The following is an 18861-nucleotide window of genomic DNA, read 5'->3' as shown; positions in this document are numbered from 1 at the left end:
CTGTCTATCCTCTGTATGAATTGCTTTGTTACTATGAAATGTAAATTATTTAATTGTTTTGTTTTATGTGTATGTATATGTTCTTTGATGTGTCGGTACTTTTATGAATTTTAACAAATTCGAATAAAGGTCTTTTGAAACGAGACTAGGGGTTACTTTGAGAAATAAATACATATATATTTTGAATATATATCTGTGTGGTGTCCTTTCATTGGTTAAAAAGGGGGTTACATTTGGTAAAACAGCTGGCTTAACACGCTTCACGAGTTTAGCCTCAAAGACTGCTTAGCCTACGCTACCACTAGGGCAGCTGGTCCGAAAAGGTTGACTTACAACCACACCATAAGGGTTGCTTGGCATGGTACAAGGTGGTCACTTTAACTAGTGAACATCATATACCAGGCCAACTTCTCACACTTTGGGTAAGCGTTTTTCAGCTTATTCCGATTTCATTGGACTGTGTAGTTTCCATTTGTTTTCACTGCCTGGGAACTGTTTTGCTAGCGTGAAAATTGTAATTGGATGTGTCATAGTGGTGAGATACCGCCTCTACGTTGAACGTGTGAAGTCTATTTCGAAGGTGCGGAGAATCTGCAAGTGCGAACATTCTGCTGTTTCAGAAGTGCGGAGCATTTGCCGTTGCAAGCATCTCTCAATTTGTTATGTTTCAAAACATAACCAACACCTCACTCACCTGATTCTTCCCCGTATCTTCATCTCCGTTCCAGCTTCTTCAGTGGAGTTCCTGGCAGGACTGTTCTCTCTGGCTATGCTAGTGACGTAGCCGGCTTTGCGTCCTACGTAATATGATGAGCAGCCATTTTCTTCCGGCATTTAGTTCAATTTGCCTGTCACGTCATTTCAAAGCGGAAAATTGTTAATTTTCTCTTCATGCTAATTTAAGTGCCGAACTTCTGAAAGAAACTTAAGGTAATATATTTTTTTCATTCTAATTTTTATTCTTGTTCTCTTTTCGTCATCTCTTGGCTGATTTAAGACTTATTATCGACGGAATTTGAAGAACATTTTTTTTTGATTGAAGAGTTTATTCATTTTTCATACCTGTCTTTTGCTTCACATACCGCAGCATTAAGAAGCTTGAACCAAGTATAATTCAACAGCGCCACCTACTGGTTCACAGGCGTATATTTTATTTGAATGATACTGTTAAATTCAATGTACTGAACTTTCGTGCTTGGATCTTCGTTCTTCATCACATTCTGACCATCATTCCACTGCTTTTTCTTCAATGCTTCTTTTCAGACAACGGTGACTACTTGAAATTTTTTTTTTTTTAAATGTTTTATACTATTGTTTAAGATATTAATCCCTTTTTAGGTCTCGCTGAGCCCAGCGCATGCGCTGACTCGGAGAGATATTTTGTATGTGAGTTTTCAAAGTGCTGCTGACTGGGCTAGGGCTTGCGTTCACGCGATCGTGCACGCGTGAACCGCCAGCCTTCAGCAGCACTTTGAAAACTGTGCTTTAGCACGTCATCGCGATCACTTTCGCTTTCAGAGCGATCGCGATGACTCGCTTTTACGGCAGCGCGGCCAATGCTTGTTTTCATTTGATTTGTGTCCGCATCTCTCCAGATTGATGTTTCTTTGTACAAAATATATCCAGAGCCAGGATTCTTTCACACTTCGAAAACAAACCCAAAAGTGCACATCACTCTTGCAAAAGAAGAAGTGCTTCTGATGCAGCGCGAGACCGGGAAGAATGGGGAATAACATGTACCAAGACCCGACGTCACACTAGCTCATTCACACACGCAGTCATTGATGGGGCCCATAACACCAACACTCACACGTCTCTCTCACTGAGTCTGCACACACAGGAGGGATGAGTAATTCAAGCGCTGGACATGTGGGGGGGGTACCTTATTACCTATAGGAAACTATTTACATTAAATACATTATGTACATCTGCAGCTGTAGAATCCTAGCTTTAACATCAAGGCACTCCACCCACTTGGTCGATGGACCAATTAGTTGGATTGGTTGATGGTGATTGTCAAGACCAGCTTAACCTCACTACAACAATATATTGAATTGCATAATTAATTAACTCTAAAAAGAATCACGAGCACCTGAAATCATTTAAAAGATTTTATGTAATTAATTTGCATAAAGGAAATTATCATTTATTCTCTCACTATTAATTTTCACTTGAGCATTGCCATTTATTCAGGACATAAATCAAGAAACTGTTTAATAAAAGTCATAAAGAGAAATGTAGGTTTGCATTCATTTCATTATTCTCAAAATGGTTAAAAATCAATCCTTGGTCATGTTACTGACAGAGGGTTCCAAAATGAAGGATCAGTGAACCATAGTTAAAACATGCATTTAATTCTAAAGATTTCCTACACTAAAACCTTCCTACCCAGTACTAAAACCCCAACTTACTTAATTAACCCTTGACCTCCTCGACGACTTCTCTCACCCAGGCTAGTGTCCCGCAACGATCTCGAACCTACAGGGGTCATCAGTGCACAGTCTGGCATAATTCAAAGCTCCCAGCATCTCTCCAAAGCAGCTTTTTCTCCTCCGCCTTCTCAGACTCTAAACCCCAATTTTGGTCTGATATTTATACTGTGTTTGCTGGCTCTCTACCCTCAAATGTTTCAACTCATGTCGTTTCTCTTGCTCTGATTGGTCATGACAATGCAGTTCTCAGCTCTCGGATGTCCGTTCATAACAATGTAGTTCTCAGCTCCCAGGATGTCCATTAATAACAATGTAGTTCTCCGCTCCCAGGATGTCCGTGAATAACTTTATGTTTGACAAGCTGATAGATACAAATTCAACTGTCCACAGTTCAGTAGCAGGCATTCAAAGGTTCATTGGCAGGATTCAACTGTTCAGTGTCAGGGATTCAGCTGTTTCCACGTGGTCATTCTTTGGCAGGCATTCAACTGTTTCTCTTTGACAGGCATTCAGCTGTTCTCGTGCTATCATTCTGGCTCTCAGTCACTACCGGCCTCAAACATAGTCAGCTGGAGTTGCAAAGTTCAGTGGAGCACAGTGCATGCATGAGGTTCCTCCTGCCAGATGATGCAAGCATTTTCTACGGCGCAGAACCGGGAAAAACGAAGCCATCTTGAAACTGGCCACCAGCCAAACTTCGATAAACACACACAAAGAAAATGTGAATACACAGAAAATAAGTGTTTTCTGTCCCCCCAACCCCCAGGGCTAATATTTATCCCCTAAAAACTGTTACCTAGCGGAAAAGCATCACACTGCAAGCCATTAAAATGAAGCAAAAGCAGCATGCAATGCACAATGCACACTACAACATAGACATGCACTATTACACTATTTAAATGCGCAAAATAGCTTAAATGTGTGTTTTACACCATTAATTAATATGTTAATCAAACCTGTTAATGCAGAGCATTTCCCACATGTAATGTGTGTGTTTGGTTAATACACAGTAAACAAAATTAATATATTACTTTGTTATGGGGGGGTGATTGGTCTGAGCGGGGTACACATAAAATCTTCCGTACGTTGCTCAATCAATCCCCCCTTTGATGATTACATCATCACCAAATCCCATACCACCCATTCATCCCACTACATTTTATTCGATCAAACACTTCTTCTCAATAATTTTGTTAGTTCAGCGTATTTCTTTCTCATTTCTCCTGTTCTCGACAAAAATGTGTATTTTTAGTTCTAAATCTAAAACTTACTTATCCTTGTGAAGTGCAGTTCTATCTACTTGTGCAACTATTGGTACATTGTTAACAGCACCATTAGTAAAATGGTACAACATAAACACATTCTACACCCAAAGCAAAAATGTTTTATCTATTTTTAGGACTGTTCATATCCGCTATGGTATCTAAGTTAACCTATAAATGAAATCTACTAAATATGTACCGTATGTATAAAGTGTGTTTTCACACTTGAATGACTTTCTGTCCTTTGCCCCTTCTTTTATTTTAACCATTTGGAAATGGTTCATGAAAAATCTTCTTCGTCTTGTGTGCTAAAACCCAAAGGTGTTTTCTGTAACACTGTTAGGGTGGCTTCAAGTCATTTTCTTTGTCCTGCTCACTTTCGTTGTCACTGTCCCTTTCCTTTCTTAAATCTACTTCTTCTATGTTTTGTAAGACTATGTAAGTCCACTCAGGTGGCCCGTTCAATTTCTCCTGTTCTAACTTGTTTGTCATTTCAGAGATCTGATCTTCAAGAGCTGTTGTTCCTTTTCTCACTATCTTATACTTGAGTCTCTTTACTCCTTTGGACCACATGTGTGAATCATCCTTCTCCATAGGTTCATAGTCTTTGTTCAGAATTTCCTGATCATCCGTTTCTTCTCTAATGTCAGACAAGATAACTGTCAGGACTTCTGAATCTTCTTCTCCCTTGCTTTCAGTCTCTGTGTCTGCTTGTATTTCACTTCCCCTTATCTTGAACTGTATGATTTCCGAGTCTTCCGTTCTCTCTTTTTCATGTACTTGCCTCTGCTCTTGACTTTGTTTCTGTCCTAGTTCGACAATACCATCTAAATCGTTGTCAGGTGAAAAATCATTGAGTCTTACACCTTGCTGTACACTCGCAGAGTCTGTTAATCTAGTATCACCAGTTTCACAGTCTGCTTCTCTTCTGTTAACAGCTTTTGGTTGCTCAGCACCTGATTCTGAACTTGTATCCGAAATCTGCAGTCTATTTCTCAGTGGCCTATCTTGTTGATCAGGTACATATGCTCCTCTCATTGCTAGTCCCACTAGTATCTTGGAGGGATTTAAACCTGTCCTTCTGTCAGGTGTACTTCTCATGATTATTGGAACTAGGGGAAAAACATTCTGCCATTTCAACTCAGTGGAATCACACATATTTGCTAATTTAACTTTCATTGTGCCATTCACCTGCTCACCAACTCCAGAAGCTTCTGGACAATAGGCACAATGCAGTTTCTGTTTAGTCCTCAGTATTTCACAGATCAGACTGATAACTTCATTGGTGAAATGAGTTTCCCTATCTGTGTGTGCCTGTCCATGATACATGCGTGCAAAATGGGCAAACTTACTGTCGGGCATAACAGCTCTTTCTTCTTGGTAAACCCAAACATCATACTCTTCTTTTTGTGCGCAACCTTCTTTCACCCATGTTTTCTTTTCCTCATCGCTTGCCTGATCCTGCAGCTGCCTCACTTCTTTCCATGTTTCTACTGTGTTAATAAGCATGAGATATTGGGAAAAAGTGTCTTCCTTTGGCCGTGCCTGATTCAAAGAACAATTCAGTTTTGTGCAATAATTTGCCAATTCATCTGCAAACCAATTCCCTCTGGTAATATAGTCAGTTTCACATTTGTGAGCATCAGGACATTCTAATGATCCCCTATCAACTATTCGTTTCTTCTTCTTTCTCCACCTGCTTCTCCATTTCTCAACATCCCTCCTTTTTCTCAGTGAGCAAGCAAAAGCTTCTCCCTCATTCTGCTTATTATTTTCCTCAACTAAATCTGGGGGTTTCTTTTTCTTATCCAGTTTCCCAGCTAGGTCTGGTGGTTTCCTTTTCTTCTCATGTTTTCTTGTGCACTTGTCTCCTATTTTCTCAAACCAATTGCATTAAAAAATATATTTAGTTTCTGCAACGTGCAATTGCATTCCTGAAGAACACATTGTCTCATTTGCCTCTTCATTCATATGTACCCTGAAGCTTTTCTGAAATGGAAAACTTCTTGAAACATTAATTTCATATTTTTGAGCCAAATCGGTCAGTCTACCATGTGTAGTTACTGCACATGTATTTGTTTCCTTACTCAGGGAAATTAATTCTTTTTCCTGACACTGGTTCACATTTTCATGATTTAAATTGCAAGGACTGTTAACTTCTTCATGCTCAAATGTTGAATTTAAAACACTAAGCTGTTTCTCTTTTTCGGGGTCTGGCTTAATTTGTTCCCCCATGCTTTCTATCTTTTTAATTACTGCTGCTTCCTCAAAGTAGGTTTGAAAAATCCCATCTCCAAGTATATTTATTTTATCCTGGGCTGTGAGTGCTGTAAACACAATTTCTCCCCCATCTTTCAATGCTTGGACTGTCTGGGGTAGTTTCTGTTAAATAATCTGTGAATTCTGAGATTCCAAAGTTAACCCTGACATATTTACTCCTTCTACAGCTGTTTGAATCTTTTGAGTAGGGACCATATTAATTTGGATAGTCATAATTTGTCTAGGCACTGTCTGTGCATCTGCAGCTTGTAGTTTTTGCATTGAATCAGTCACATTTAAAGCAGTAACACCTGGAGCTATCACTGCTGAATCAACAGGTAGTGGGTCAATCTGAAATGTCTGCACAATTCTCTCATTCTGCATTTGTCTCTGTTCAACAGAAGCAGTAGCCACTGTAGTACTTACTGGTACACTATTTTCAGCATTTTTAATGGGAACCACATAAAGTGGCGGACACTTAGTTAACAATGCATCCATTATTTCATCCCCTGAATCACTATTTATTTGAAGCTTTTTATCATGATTAATTCCCTTCTCCTGCATCTGGTGCTTTACCTTTTTATCCTCACTTTTGCAAACAGAATATTTAGAATCTACATTCATCGTGACTGTTAAAGCTTCCATATTCATAGGCAGTTCTTTCAATTTTTCAGACACTTTCAGTGTCCTGACTCCTAACTCATTTTCTTCTTCTTCATGATTTGACCTATTTATCACTTGTGTTTTTTGCCAAATAATCGTACTGCTCATTGGAAGCAGTTCTGGCTTCGTTACTGTACTATTAATTTGAACAGATTCCTGTCTCTTTATTGCCCTAATCCTTATGGGGACTGGAACAGTTTGGAAAACTTTTGTAGTTTCCGCTGGCGGTGCCTTTGGCACCACTGTCGAAAGTTCCCCTTGATATGGAGGTGGTCTGTTACCCAGAATGTCATCCAGCAACTCATTTTTAGTATCACTGTACGTACAGCCTGAAATTTGAACATTCTTCTTTTCCTCTTTCTTTTCACCTCCTGTAGATCCTCCCATACTCCTGACAGGAAACAAATCATTTGGTACATCCACCTGTTGCCATGTACATATTCGGTCCTCAATATTCTCACTCTGATATTTATCCAAACCAAAATCATAACCTCTTCCTGATCTGTGGCGTTCTCTCTCATACACTGAATCTTCCCAATCCATTAATGCTTCAAATTGCATAGGTCTACGTTTAGGCTCAAGTTTCTCCATTGTTTCTCTCAAATGTCGCAAAACTTTTATGTTAAAAGAACCTTCTGGAGGAAATGCAAGCGCACCATCACCTTTTGTATATCGCACCCAATTCTCTACCCACAAGCAGGTGTGATAGCCATACTTCGTTAGCATGTGAAATACAGGCGTTCCCAGGGGAGAGAATAGTCTCCACTCCTGCTTTACTGCAGGCTTGTCTTTCACAAACAATCTTTTTACCTTTCCAAACAGTGAAACTTTCTTCTTCTCTTTACCAATATAATACATTTTCGCGTAACCTTTGTTTTTGCGTTCAGCTAGAAACGTCAGTGCAACACAACATCTCTACCAATCGGCTTCCTCTGTGCTGTTTCCTTTCCAACCAATACCACTGTGGAAACACACTCATCAGCAAATCAGAAAGCTCTACATCACTTCTGCATCCACCTATCCCAGCGCGACTCTCACTAACGCACCAATCCGGAGCGTCTACGTCACCCTGTAATTCTCCACTCCTAGCGCGGCGTACACTAACGCACCAATCAGGAGCGTCTACTTTTCTAACTGACTGGCCAATCCCAGCGCGGTCTTTCTGACGTCAGCAGCCGCTGCTCCTACTCCTGCTTCTACTGACCCCTACTTTACAAGATATTTCTCATTAAGCTTTTCCACCCTTTCTAACCTAAAATTTGTTAGTAACAACATAAAAGTACCACCATTGTCCGTTTCGCTAACCAAGGAATAGTAAAAGACCTTTCCCACAAGAATTCCGTCTTTCCCGAGAGCAGCGCTTACCTCTGCCCTACTACGGAATCGTTACTTCCGTTGATAAAGTAGCACATCCCTCTACCTTATCCTTCTAGCAAGCATTAGCTAACTGTTTCTCCAGAATTAAGACACCTAGTTGGAGACCTAATGCTCCTGAGAAATAAAACTAGAGTTTCACAATTAACCCGAATGCCTTCACAGTCACGCACATTCACACTAGAGAATGTAGTACATTCACACAGAATCCTGTCTTTCCCGAGAACAGCGAATAATCTGTCCTACTCCAGGATTATGACATACGTTGATAAAGTAGCACTTCCCTCTACTTTACCCTTCTAACAAGCTTAGGGAGCACCTATTACCTTTCTAGTGATAAGCGTTATCGGAATGCCATTTGGACTCCTGGTACCTAAGACCAAAACTTCACAGGTGACCTTCGCTACCATACACTTCTTTCATACAGGAGATATTTCTAATGGTAACACGCGACGATGTCACCGGATCGAACCCAGACAATGCGTCGTGCAACTTCAATCGTTACACGTTTTCCCCTGTGTACCTACAGGGAAACAACAATTCTGTCTTTCCCGAGAGCAGCGCTTACCTCTGCTCTACTACGGAACCGTTACAAACTTCCAACTTCCTACATCCCAGAAGCCGTGCAAACAACATAAAACTCAACACGACTCAACATAGAGTGTTAATACATAAATCAATATCAATCAATCACCAATAATCAGTAAGCAATTTACAAGCTATATTCACCAAACCAAAACAATAACAACCATCATACTGCTACCAGAAAAAGTGATGCAGTGCGAGACCGGGAAGAATGGGGAATAACATGTACCAATACCCTCCCTGCGTCGCAGACCCAACGTCACACTAGCTCATTCACACACGCAGTCATTGGTGGGGCCCATAACACCAACACTCACACGTCTCTCTCACTGAGTCTGCACACACAGGAGGGATGAGTAATTCAAGCGCTGGACATGTGGACAGGGTACCTTATTACCTATAGGAAAATATTTACATTAAATACATTATGTACATCTGTATCTGTAGAATCCTAGCTTTAACATCAAGGCACTTCACCCACTTGGTCGATGGACTAATTAGTTGGATTGGTTGATGGTGATTGTCAAGACCAGCTTAACCTCACTACAACAATATATTAAATTTCATAATTAATTGACTCTAAAAAGAATCACAAACACCTGAAATCATTTAAAAGATTTTATGTAATTAATTTGCATAAAGGAAATTATCATTTATTCTCTCACTATTAATTTTCACTTGAGCATTGCCATTTATTCAGGACATAAATCAAGAAACTGTTTAATAAAAGTCATAAAGAGAAAATGTAGGCTTGCATTCATTTCATTATTCTCAAAATGGATAAAAATCAATCCTTGGTCATGTAACTGACAGAGGGTTCCAAAATGAAGGATCAGTGAACCATAGTTAAAACATGCATTTAATTCTAAAGATTTCCTACACTAAAACCTTCCTACCCAGCACTAAAACCCCAACTTAATTAACCCTTGACTTCCTCAACGACTTCTCTCACCCAGGTTAGTGTCCCGCAACGCTCTCGAACCTACAGGGGTCTTCAGTGCACAGTCTGGCATAATTCCAAGCTCCCAGCATCCCTCCAAAGCAGCTTTTTCTCCTCCGCCTTCTCAGACTCTAAACCCCAATTTTGGTCTGATAGTTATACAGTGTTTGCTGGCTCTCTACCCTCAAATGTTTCAACTCATGTCGTCTCTTTGCTCTGATTGGTCATGACAATGCAGTTCTCAGGTCTCGGATGTCCGTTCATAACAATGTAGTTCTCAGCTCCCAGGATGTCCATTAATAACAATGTAGTTCTCCGCTCCCAGGATGTCCGTGAATAACTTTATGTTTGACAAGCTGATAGATACAAATTTGACTGTCCACAGTTCAGTAGCAGGCATTCAAAGGTTCATTGGCAGGGATTCAACTGTTCAGTGTCAGGGATTCAGCTGTTTCCACGTGGTCATTCTTTGGCAGGCATTCGACTGTTTCTCTTTGACAGGCATTCAGCTGTTCTCGTGCTATCATTCTGGCTCTCAGCCCCTACCGGCCTCAAACATAGTCAGCTGGAGTTGCAAAGTTCAGTGGAGCACAGTGCATGTATGAGGTTCCTCCAGCCAGATGATGCAAGCATTCTCTACTGCGCAGAACCGGGAAAAACGAAGCCATCTTGAAACTGGCCACCAGCCAAACTACGATAAACACACACAAAGAAAACGTGAATACACAGAAAATAAGTGTTTTCTGTCCCCCCAACCCCCAGGGCTAATATTTATCCCCTAAAAACTGTTACCTAGCGGAAAAGCATCACACTGCAAGCCATTAAAATGAAGCAAAAGCAGCATGCAATGCACAATGCACACTACAACATAGACATGCACTATTACACTATTTAAATGCGCAAAATAGCTTAAATGTGTGTTTTACACCATTAATTAATATGTTAATCAAACCTGTTAATGCAGAGCATTTCCCACATGTAATGTGTGTGTTTGGTTAATACACAGCAAATAAAATTAATATATTACTTTGTTATGGGGGGGTGATTGGTCTGAGCGGGGTACACACAAAATCTTTTGTACTTTGCTCCATCACTTCTTTTAAAACGTTTTGTATAATATAAAATTATATGAAAATCTTATACCTGAGCATCTCTGATGACTCTATTGTTTGCCATTGTGTGTTAAATTTGGCATTCCAAACCCTCCTGGCATTTTCATTTTTGCAGTAAATGAAGTCATGCTTCAGAATATATTTACAGACGCTTCCACTAAGATAACATCTAGCCTATTTTTTCTCCTTGGGGTTGTGTCTCCAAGTGGGATATATTTTTTTTTTTTGCATTAAGACGGGAATGAACCTCATCCCAGAGTGTGGATAACGTCCTGCATTATTCTCTCTTTGCTGGAAGTGCTTTCCGTAATACTTGGCTAGCGCCAAAGACCACATCTGTACATTTTTTGCCGTCTACTCTCTCAGCAGACGGTCTGTATTTTCTGCAAGGTTTTATTTAATCGTCTGGTAACGCCCACAAGAACTGGAAATATTTTCACTACTTTTTCCTGTGCTTTGTTCATCTTTGATTGCTTATCCAAGTACCTCTTCGCATAGTGTCTCTGTGATAATAATCGCTAGAGCCTAATACCTATATTTACCTTGCTGTGCTTAACTCTTTTACTGCTATCGCTGCCTTTCTGCAACCAGTCTTATCATCCCTTGGCACTGGGAAGACCCGTGTTCGTGTAATTTGTTGACTTTCTAATAAGTATGACTGGCCCATGATTCTGGTGCCTGTCCAATACTGTGGTTCTTTCGTCATCTCAAAAAGATGACGGTGTGTTTATTCACTTGAGCATTATGCCTTAAAATCTTGCACCCACAATCCACATGTGAGGTTGTCTCCACCTCTGTAAGACAGAACTCGCAGTTATCTTATTAAGCTGATATCCCTATGAGGCCGTAAATTCTCTGCGGAAGAAAGCAGTCTCTCGCCTATGGATTGCAGTTCTGTATTTCTTTTCTGGCGTTTTTCCCGACTGTTTCTTGTTTGAATCATTGGCATAGCTAAAGGTCTCGCCTTTTGGACCTTATCAGTGTTCAGTTATCCAGAACAATATCCTTAGTGCAACAACATTAACTGTTGCATGGCTAAACACTTATAAGGCCCCAAAGGCGAGACCTATTGGCTATGCCAATGCTTGTTATACATTGTATTTATTCGTTTTAAAAAAAAAATTATTTGTTTATTTTGTATTTTCTCTTCTCAGTATGTGTGCACAAGGTTATACTCTTTCTCCTCCACAACCTTTTTGGTCTGCTGGTAGTTCGCCTTGTATGCCTTGGGTTGAATGGAAAGCCTATTTCTTAAATTACATTGAAACACTAGACTCTAATGGAAAGATGAAACCACCTAAAAAAAAAGGCATTTTTCTACATTCTTTAGGTCCAGAAGGTCTCAAGGCATTTAATCAGTTACCTAGAACTGAAAGTAGTGGAGATAGTAATGTTTTTGATAAAGCCATTTCAGATTTTGATCGCTACTGTTAACCTAAGGTGTGCATAGATATCTCAAGGTACACATTTATTCAAAGAAAACAACTTAGTAGTGAATCTGTTGACAGCTATGTTTCGGCTTTGAAAACTTTGTCTTTAGATTGTAAGTTTGGTATTTTATAGGAAGATCTTATCAGAGATCAAGTTGTAATGCATGTTAATAATACTACAATCCAAGAGAGGTTGTGGATCAATGGCGATTCTGACCTTGAAAGCATTTTAGCCATTGTAAGAAAATCAGAGCTGTCATGTAGAAGTGCCAAACAAGTTAAAGGTGAAACAAACAGTAGCAACAATGATACTGTTGCAAAAGTTAACTCAAAAAGTAGTTTCAAGGAAGAAGATCTTAAAAAAAAGAAATGTACCAGTTTTCTCAAGGGTAAAAATGAAGACCACAAGGAAAATTTGAGGTGTTATAGGTGCAACAGTAAGTAAATCTCATCTTGCAAATTATAAGTTCTGTCCAGCTATTAAGCAGAAATGTTCAAATTGTGGTGTGGTTGGCCATTTTTCAAAGGCTTGCAACAAGAAGAGTAAAAATAACAAAGTCAAATGCATTGACCAAAGTGAAGATAGGGATGGTGAGGAATTTAACACAGATTGTGGTGATGGTAGCTCTTTTTTCTTAACATTAAGGATGCTGAGCTTCCCATTCTGAAAATTGACAACTCCGTTGTTAAAAAAAAAACTGTTTGTGACATGGTCATTGGTGGTGTAAACACTAAAATGTATGCTGATTCAGGATCACCTTACTCCATTGTGAATGAGATGGTGTGGAATTCCCAGTTTGTACAAAAATTAGGTAGCGAGTTGGAACTGCCTGACATCAACCCAGAGGGTTATTCGGGAGAGCGGATTGACATTCTTGGGTTTAAACTCTAATTTTTAGGTTCAAGAATCGAGAATGTACTGCTAAACTTTATGTCTGCAAGAAAAGACCTTCTGTTCTAAGCTGTTTGGAGCAAGGTAAGTTAGATATTATTCTCAACCACAACATTCCAGATCCGGTTATGGTCATTGAAGAATCTAATGGTTTTGGCAATCTTTTGTTACAAAAATTTCCAAGTGTTTTCAGAAATGAAATAGGTAAATTAATTAGTTTCAAGCATGAGATACGTTTAAAAAAAGACTCCTGTTCTAGGATTTACAAAGCTTGGAATATCCCATTGGCTGTGCGCGATGAAGTTAAAAAAGAACCTGATTCCCTAGTTAAAGAAGGCATCATTGAAAGGATTGAATCCTCAAAATGGGTTTCACCCACTGTAGTAGCTAATATCATCATTGATCAATTCCCCTTACCACGCATTTCTGAAATGTTAACTAGTGTTGGTGGAGCGAACATTTTTTCAACTATTGATTTATCTGAAGCTTATCACCAGATTGAGTTACACAAAAACAGCAAAGACTGCACTGCATTCATTACCCCTTTTGGGTGCTTGAGGTACAATAGAATGCTTTTTGGATTCAGCCGCAGCTATTTTTCAACGTGTCATACAAGACATTTTGAAAAATTGCAATAACGCAATTTGTTTTCAGGATGATATCCTTGTTTTTTGGAGGTAATATACATGAACATTTGTCAGCATTAGCAAATGTTGTTAAGGTACTTTCGGATCACGGTTTGACAATAAAATACTCTAAATGCAAATTTGGAGTGAAATCTGTAACCTATCTAGGACATGAACTGTGTGAAGAAGGAATTAAACCCCAAACTGATTTGGCTGAGGCTATACGATCTGTTGTTTATGTTCCTGGCAAAGAAAATGTAACTGCTGATTTTCTGTCTACAAGGCCTTTACCACTCAAAGTAAGTGCTCACAATGAGTGGGATGACTTCCAGATTGCTTTAGTACATGATGAGGATTCTTTACCTATTGACCAAAGTGTATGGCGTGAAGAATTTGAAAAAGATCCCTTATTGAAAGAAGTGGAAAATACATTTCTGGGGGATGGCCACATAAAAAGAACATCAATTCTTATCTTAGATGTTATTGGGAAATAAGGAATGAACTTTCGTGTGTAAATGGTTTGCTTAAGAGAGGTGACCGAGCTATTCCTCCATGTAAGCTCAGACACAGTATTGTTTCCCATGGTCACGAAGGTCATGGTGGTATTGTTAGGACCAAGCAAAAAGTAAAAAGTGGTTTCTGGTGGCCAGGTATGGACATTCTTATTGAACGCATGGTTAGGAATTGCATCACATGTGCTAATGCAGACAAGACTTTAGTCACTCTCAAACCAAATTTGGGTGATCATGTGATTCCTGATGATCCGTGGCATACCATCGCTATGGATATCATGGGACCTGTTGGTCCAAACTCAAAGTATATTCTTGCAGCTATTGATGTATTTTCTAAATGGCCTGTCATAAAAATTGTAGAGAAAGTAGATACTGATACTGTTTTATTTTTTTTGGATGAAACTTTCCTTGAGGAAGGTTTACCAGTACGTCTTATTACTGACAATGGCGTACAATTTCTCAATAACAAGGCTAAAGCGTACTTTAAAAGAGTTGGTAAAATTCATTGTACTACTTCTTTATACAATCCCAGCGGCAATGGTGTCATTGAGAGATTTAATAGGGTTCTCAAGAGTGTAGTTCAAAGTGTTGGAATTGATAATGATAAATGGGAATTACAGGTTTTCAAAACAGTTTGGATGTACAGGACCTCGACTAATGTCATGATTGGGTATTCAGCTTTTGAGATTATGCGAGGTAGAATTCCCAGAACCAAATGTAAACCTGTATGGTTAGCTCCTTCTACCGGGTCCAATATTGATCTTATAGCTGTTAAGGAAAGACTTATTCAAAATCATGCTATTAACAAAGAACGGTTTGACAAGAAAAGAGGTTCAACACATTGTCAAAGTGGGCATGTTTGTTAAAGTTAAGAAACCTTGGAAAGTAAAAAAAGGTGAGAGTCAATTCACGGGTCCTTTTGAAATCAAAGAGGCCCTTAAGAACTCAGTTAGACTCAATGATAACAAGGTTCGGAATTTGAGCAGGATTACTGTTCTCAAGGGTGACAAAAATGTTTATTCTAATTCTGAGATTGAACCAAAACCTGTTTACAATCTTGATGATGAAGACTCAAGTGAATGCCCTGTTCTTAGTCCTTGTTTTACTAATATTACTGATAACAATATTAATACTGAAGAACTTGGTAAACGTCAACGAAAGAAACCAGGTTGGATGTCTGATTTTGTCTCATTTATCAGAAACAAATGTGTAACCTAATTATTTTTTTTATGGTTTATTAAAGGGGGAAGATGTGTTACATTTGCCTTCTACATGTTTTTCTCGTGCTTGCATGCACAAGCTTGTTTGTTATTTTATAAGTCTTGGTTCGTGGCACGATCAGTATGTTCTAGAATAGAACATGTGATCGGTTTAGGAATCAAGACTGTCAGTTGTTTGGAGCCAGCTGGAGCCTGAAGTCCTGTAACCAGTGGTGCTTCCTTTTACATGGATTAAACTTCTTTAAAATATAATCCTTAGTTATGAGTCCTTCATAACAGTTAGCGTCATTAGTTCCTTTAGAGCCATATCTTGAATTCTTTCCTAAATTTCAGACGTAAAATTTCAAGTCCCAAAACGCGCCCAGAAAGGTCCTAACAAACCAAGAACGTTTGAATGGGTGGCAGGTGCAATGGGGATCTCTGTCTCGAGCTGCAAAGCAGGATCTCTTTATTGACATGGCAGGATATCCCTCTCCAATCTTACTTATCAGTGACCAGCCACGTTTGTTTCCTATTGGTCGAGAAACCGGAGTTACTGCAGCAGTGGTACCATGCATAGCTGCGAAGGTTTCAGATTGCTTATTTGTGACATTTTCAGAATTTCAGTGTAATAATGAGTGACATTCAACGACTAAGAGTGACACTTTCTTGCGACCAAATCAAGCAACGAAGAACAGGAAAACATATATAAATATCAGAAATGACACCCATTTGAGCAATGAGAAACTCTCAAGAAGATGTTAAAATTGCTGCAAAACTAACCTAGTGCCCTTATATAAGCGTGTTGCCTGGAAACAGTACGTCATTGCAGCCAGGCCCCAGGTTCTGGATTTTTTTAAATGGAAGGGGGAGATGTGAGAAGGCTACATACAGAGGGGTACTACCTGGAGGCTGCGTGTCGCTGCAACCAAGCATCCGATTCAGGGGTTTTGAGGGAATCAGAGGGGTGTGAGAAAGCTTCATACATCCAAAGTAGCATTAAGATGGTTCAGCAGCAGGCTGTGTTACCTATGCTTTAATATCATATTCCAAGAATTACAAACAAAGCATTAGCATGCAATATTAGAAATGGATAACCATCTAGTGATCAAATCGTTCAGTGTAAAACTGTAAGAGCTGGGACAAATCCCAGCTTCTCGATGTCACCAAATTCTATGATCCTAGACAAACTATTGATTTCACAGAACCTTCTTTATGTTCATTATCTCATGTGAGAGTGCCTTAAAATATGTGTCATACAAAAAACATGTTTGTATAAATTGGGATGGTTCTAACTAATCGTGCAATTAAGTTCCTTCATATATTTGAGTTTAACTGTACTCTGCACATGTATAACATGTTGCAGATATTGTACAAATGAATCAGAGGAAGGATAAGCATTCTGGGATTACTAAATATTTTCTAAATAACACCATGGCCAAAATGTTGTGAGTAAATCACCTCTGCACAAAATGCATGACATCAATTTGTTTGTGAGGTGCAAATTGGAATCTTGTTTGTTGCTTTTTGTTGCAGTTTTATATAGCGTGCATTAGAGCACTTCACATGAGCACCAGTTATATTAGAGAGTGTCAGATTTGGTTTTAGGAACGGGAAGAATAAGTCATTTGTGCATATTCCCACAATGTTGAGTCAATGCTCGGACTTGAATCTGAGCTGTAGAAGTTGAGGCCCTCCTCCACCCGCAGGCTACCACCTGCGCCTCATCCTTGGTGGCCAGTGGTAGGCCTTAGGTTTGTATCACTGTCGCTGTCTGTCTGTCTTTCCCTGTACTGCCCATACTGTCTTCTGGTGACTGTAACCGCTGTTGCCTGTCTCCCCCCCTGTGCCTGCATTCTTTTCTGTGCCCGTTTTCTTGCCTTCTGTTCCCCTCGTTGCCCCTTCATTCTGTGCCCTCTTTTGCCTTCTGTTCCCCTCGTTTCCCCTTCATTCTGTGCCCTCTTTTGCCTTCTGTTCCCCCTCGCCGCTCCTGATGTGTGCCCAGTTGCCTTCGGTGCCCTCGCCGCTCCCACCGCTGCGTCCCCTTCGGCCCTGCCCTCCTCACTGCCCATTCACTGCCCCTGCCTCCCGCCTCCCAGCTTCTCCTCCCTCCCACCTCCCCATATATGGCGGCCGCTGCGCGGTGAGGAGAGCGACGCTTGGCGTGGTTAGGTAGGTCGCTCCCCCACCACACAGCTCCACCTGTGTGTCCTGACCCTGCCCCAGCTGACGCTGCTGTAGAAGTTGAGGACCTCCTCCACCCGCAGGCTACCACCTGTGCCTCATCCCTGGTGGCCAGTGGTAGGCCTTAGGTTTGTATCACTGTCGCTGTCTGTCTGTCTTTCGCTGTACTGCCCATACTGTCTTCTGGTGTCTGTGACCGCTGTTGCCTGTCTCCCCCGTGCCTGCATTCTTTTCTGTGCCCTCTTTTGCCTTTTGTTCCCCCTCGCTGCCCCTGATTTGTGCCCGGTTGCCTTCGGTGCCCTCGCCGCTCCCGTTCCTGTTCCTGCTGCTGCGACCCCTCCCCCCTCACTGCCCATTCACTGCCCACGCTCGACCCCGTCTTCTCCGCAAGCCCCCACGTCTCCTTCAGCCACACCACCGAACTCCTCTGGACCGACCACCACTGTATCCACTTCACCTTCCGGAAACCCACCACACACCACCGCACCCAACAGATCCCTCGCCACTGCTGGAGAAAAATCACCGAAGACCAACTACAAGCAAACCTCGCTCTCAGCCCACCCACCGAACCCTCCAATACCGACGATGCTGCCCACAGCCTCAGGCGCTGGATCGACGACTGCGCCTACACCCTCGCCCCGCTGAAGAAACCTCTCCACGGAGACACCAGCAAGAGGGCCAGCTGGTTCACCCCAGAACTCCTAGCCTCCAAGTGAGCCTGCCAGAAACTAGAGGAGAAATGGCACAGCGAACAGACTCTGGACAGCCACGCAGCTCACATGGACGCCACCCGCAACCACCATCACCTCATCAGGACTGCCAAGAGGACCTCCTTCAAAGACCACCTTGACAACAACGCACACAATAGCAAGGAGCTCTTCAACATCGTGAACAAATTCTCCAACCCCAGCTCCAACACCAACGACATCCTGCCGTCGCAAGCCCTGGATAGCAGACATTCACGACAGCTTCAACACCCAGATAGCTTCAACAGACAGCAACACAACAGACTCTCCGCACACCATCGACCACTACCCCCTCCTAGCCTGGGCCAGCGTGAGCATCAATGACACCATCAAGACCATGAGCACAATCCACTCCGGCTCCCCGTCAGACCCATTCCCACACCACATCTTCAACAAAGCCAGCAGCTCCATCGCACCCCACCTGCACAACGTCATCAATCTCTCCCTTGAGACCATGACCTTCCCAGAGAGCTGGAAACACGCCGAGATCAACGCCCTACTCAAAAACCCAAGGCAGACCCTAGAGACCTCAAGAACTTCCAGCCCATCTCTGTGCTCCCGTTCCCAGCCAACGTCATCGAGAAGATCGTCATCAGACAGCTAACCCGATACCTTGAAGATAACAGAATCCTGGACACTTCCCAG

The sequence above is a fragment of the Triturus cristatus genome, chromosome 2_2 (genome assembly GCF_964204655.1).
Source record: "Triturus cristatus chromosome 2_2, aTriCri1.1, whole genome shotgun sequence".
In the NCBI taxonomy this organism is placed as follows: domain Eukaryota; kingdom Metazoa; phylum Chordata; class Amphibia; order Caudata; family Salamandridae; genus Triturus; species Triturus cristatus.
The sequence above is the reverse complement of the archived record's forward strand: the minus strand, read 5'-3'. Positions refer to the sequence as shown.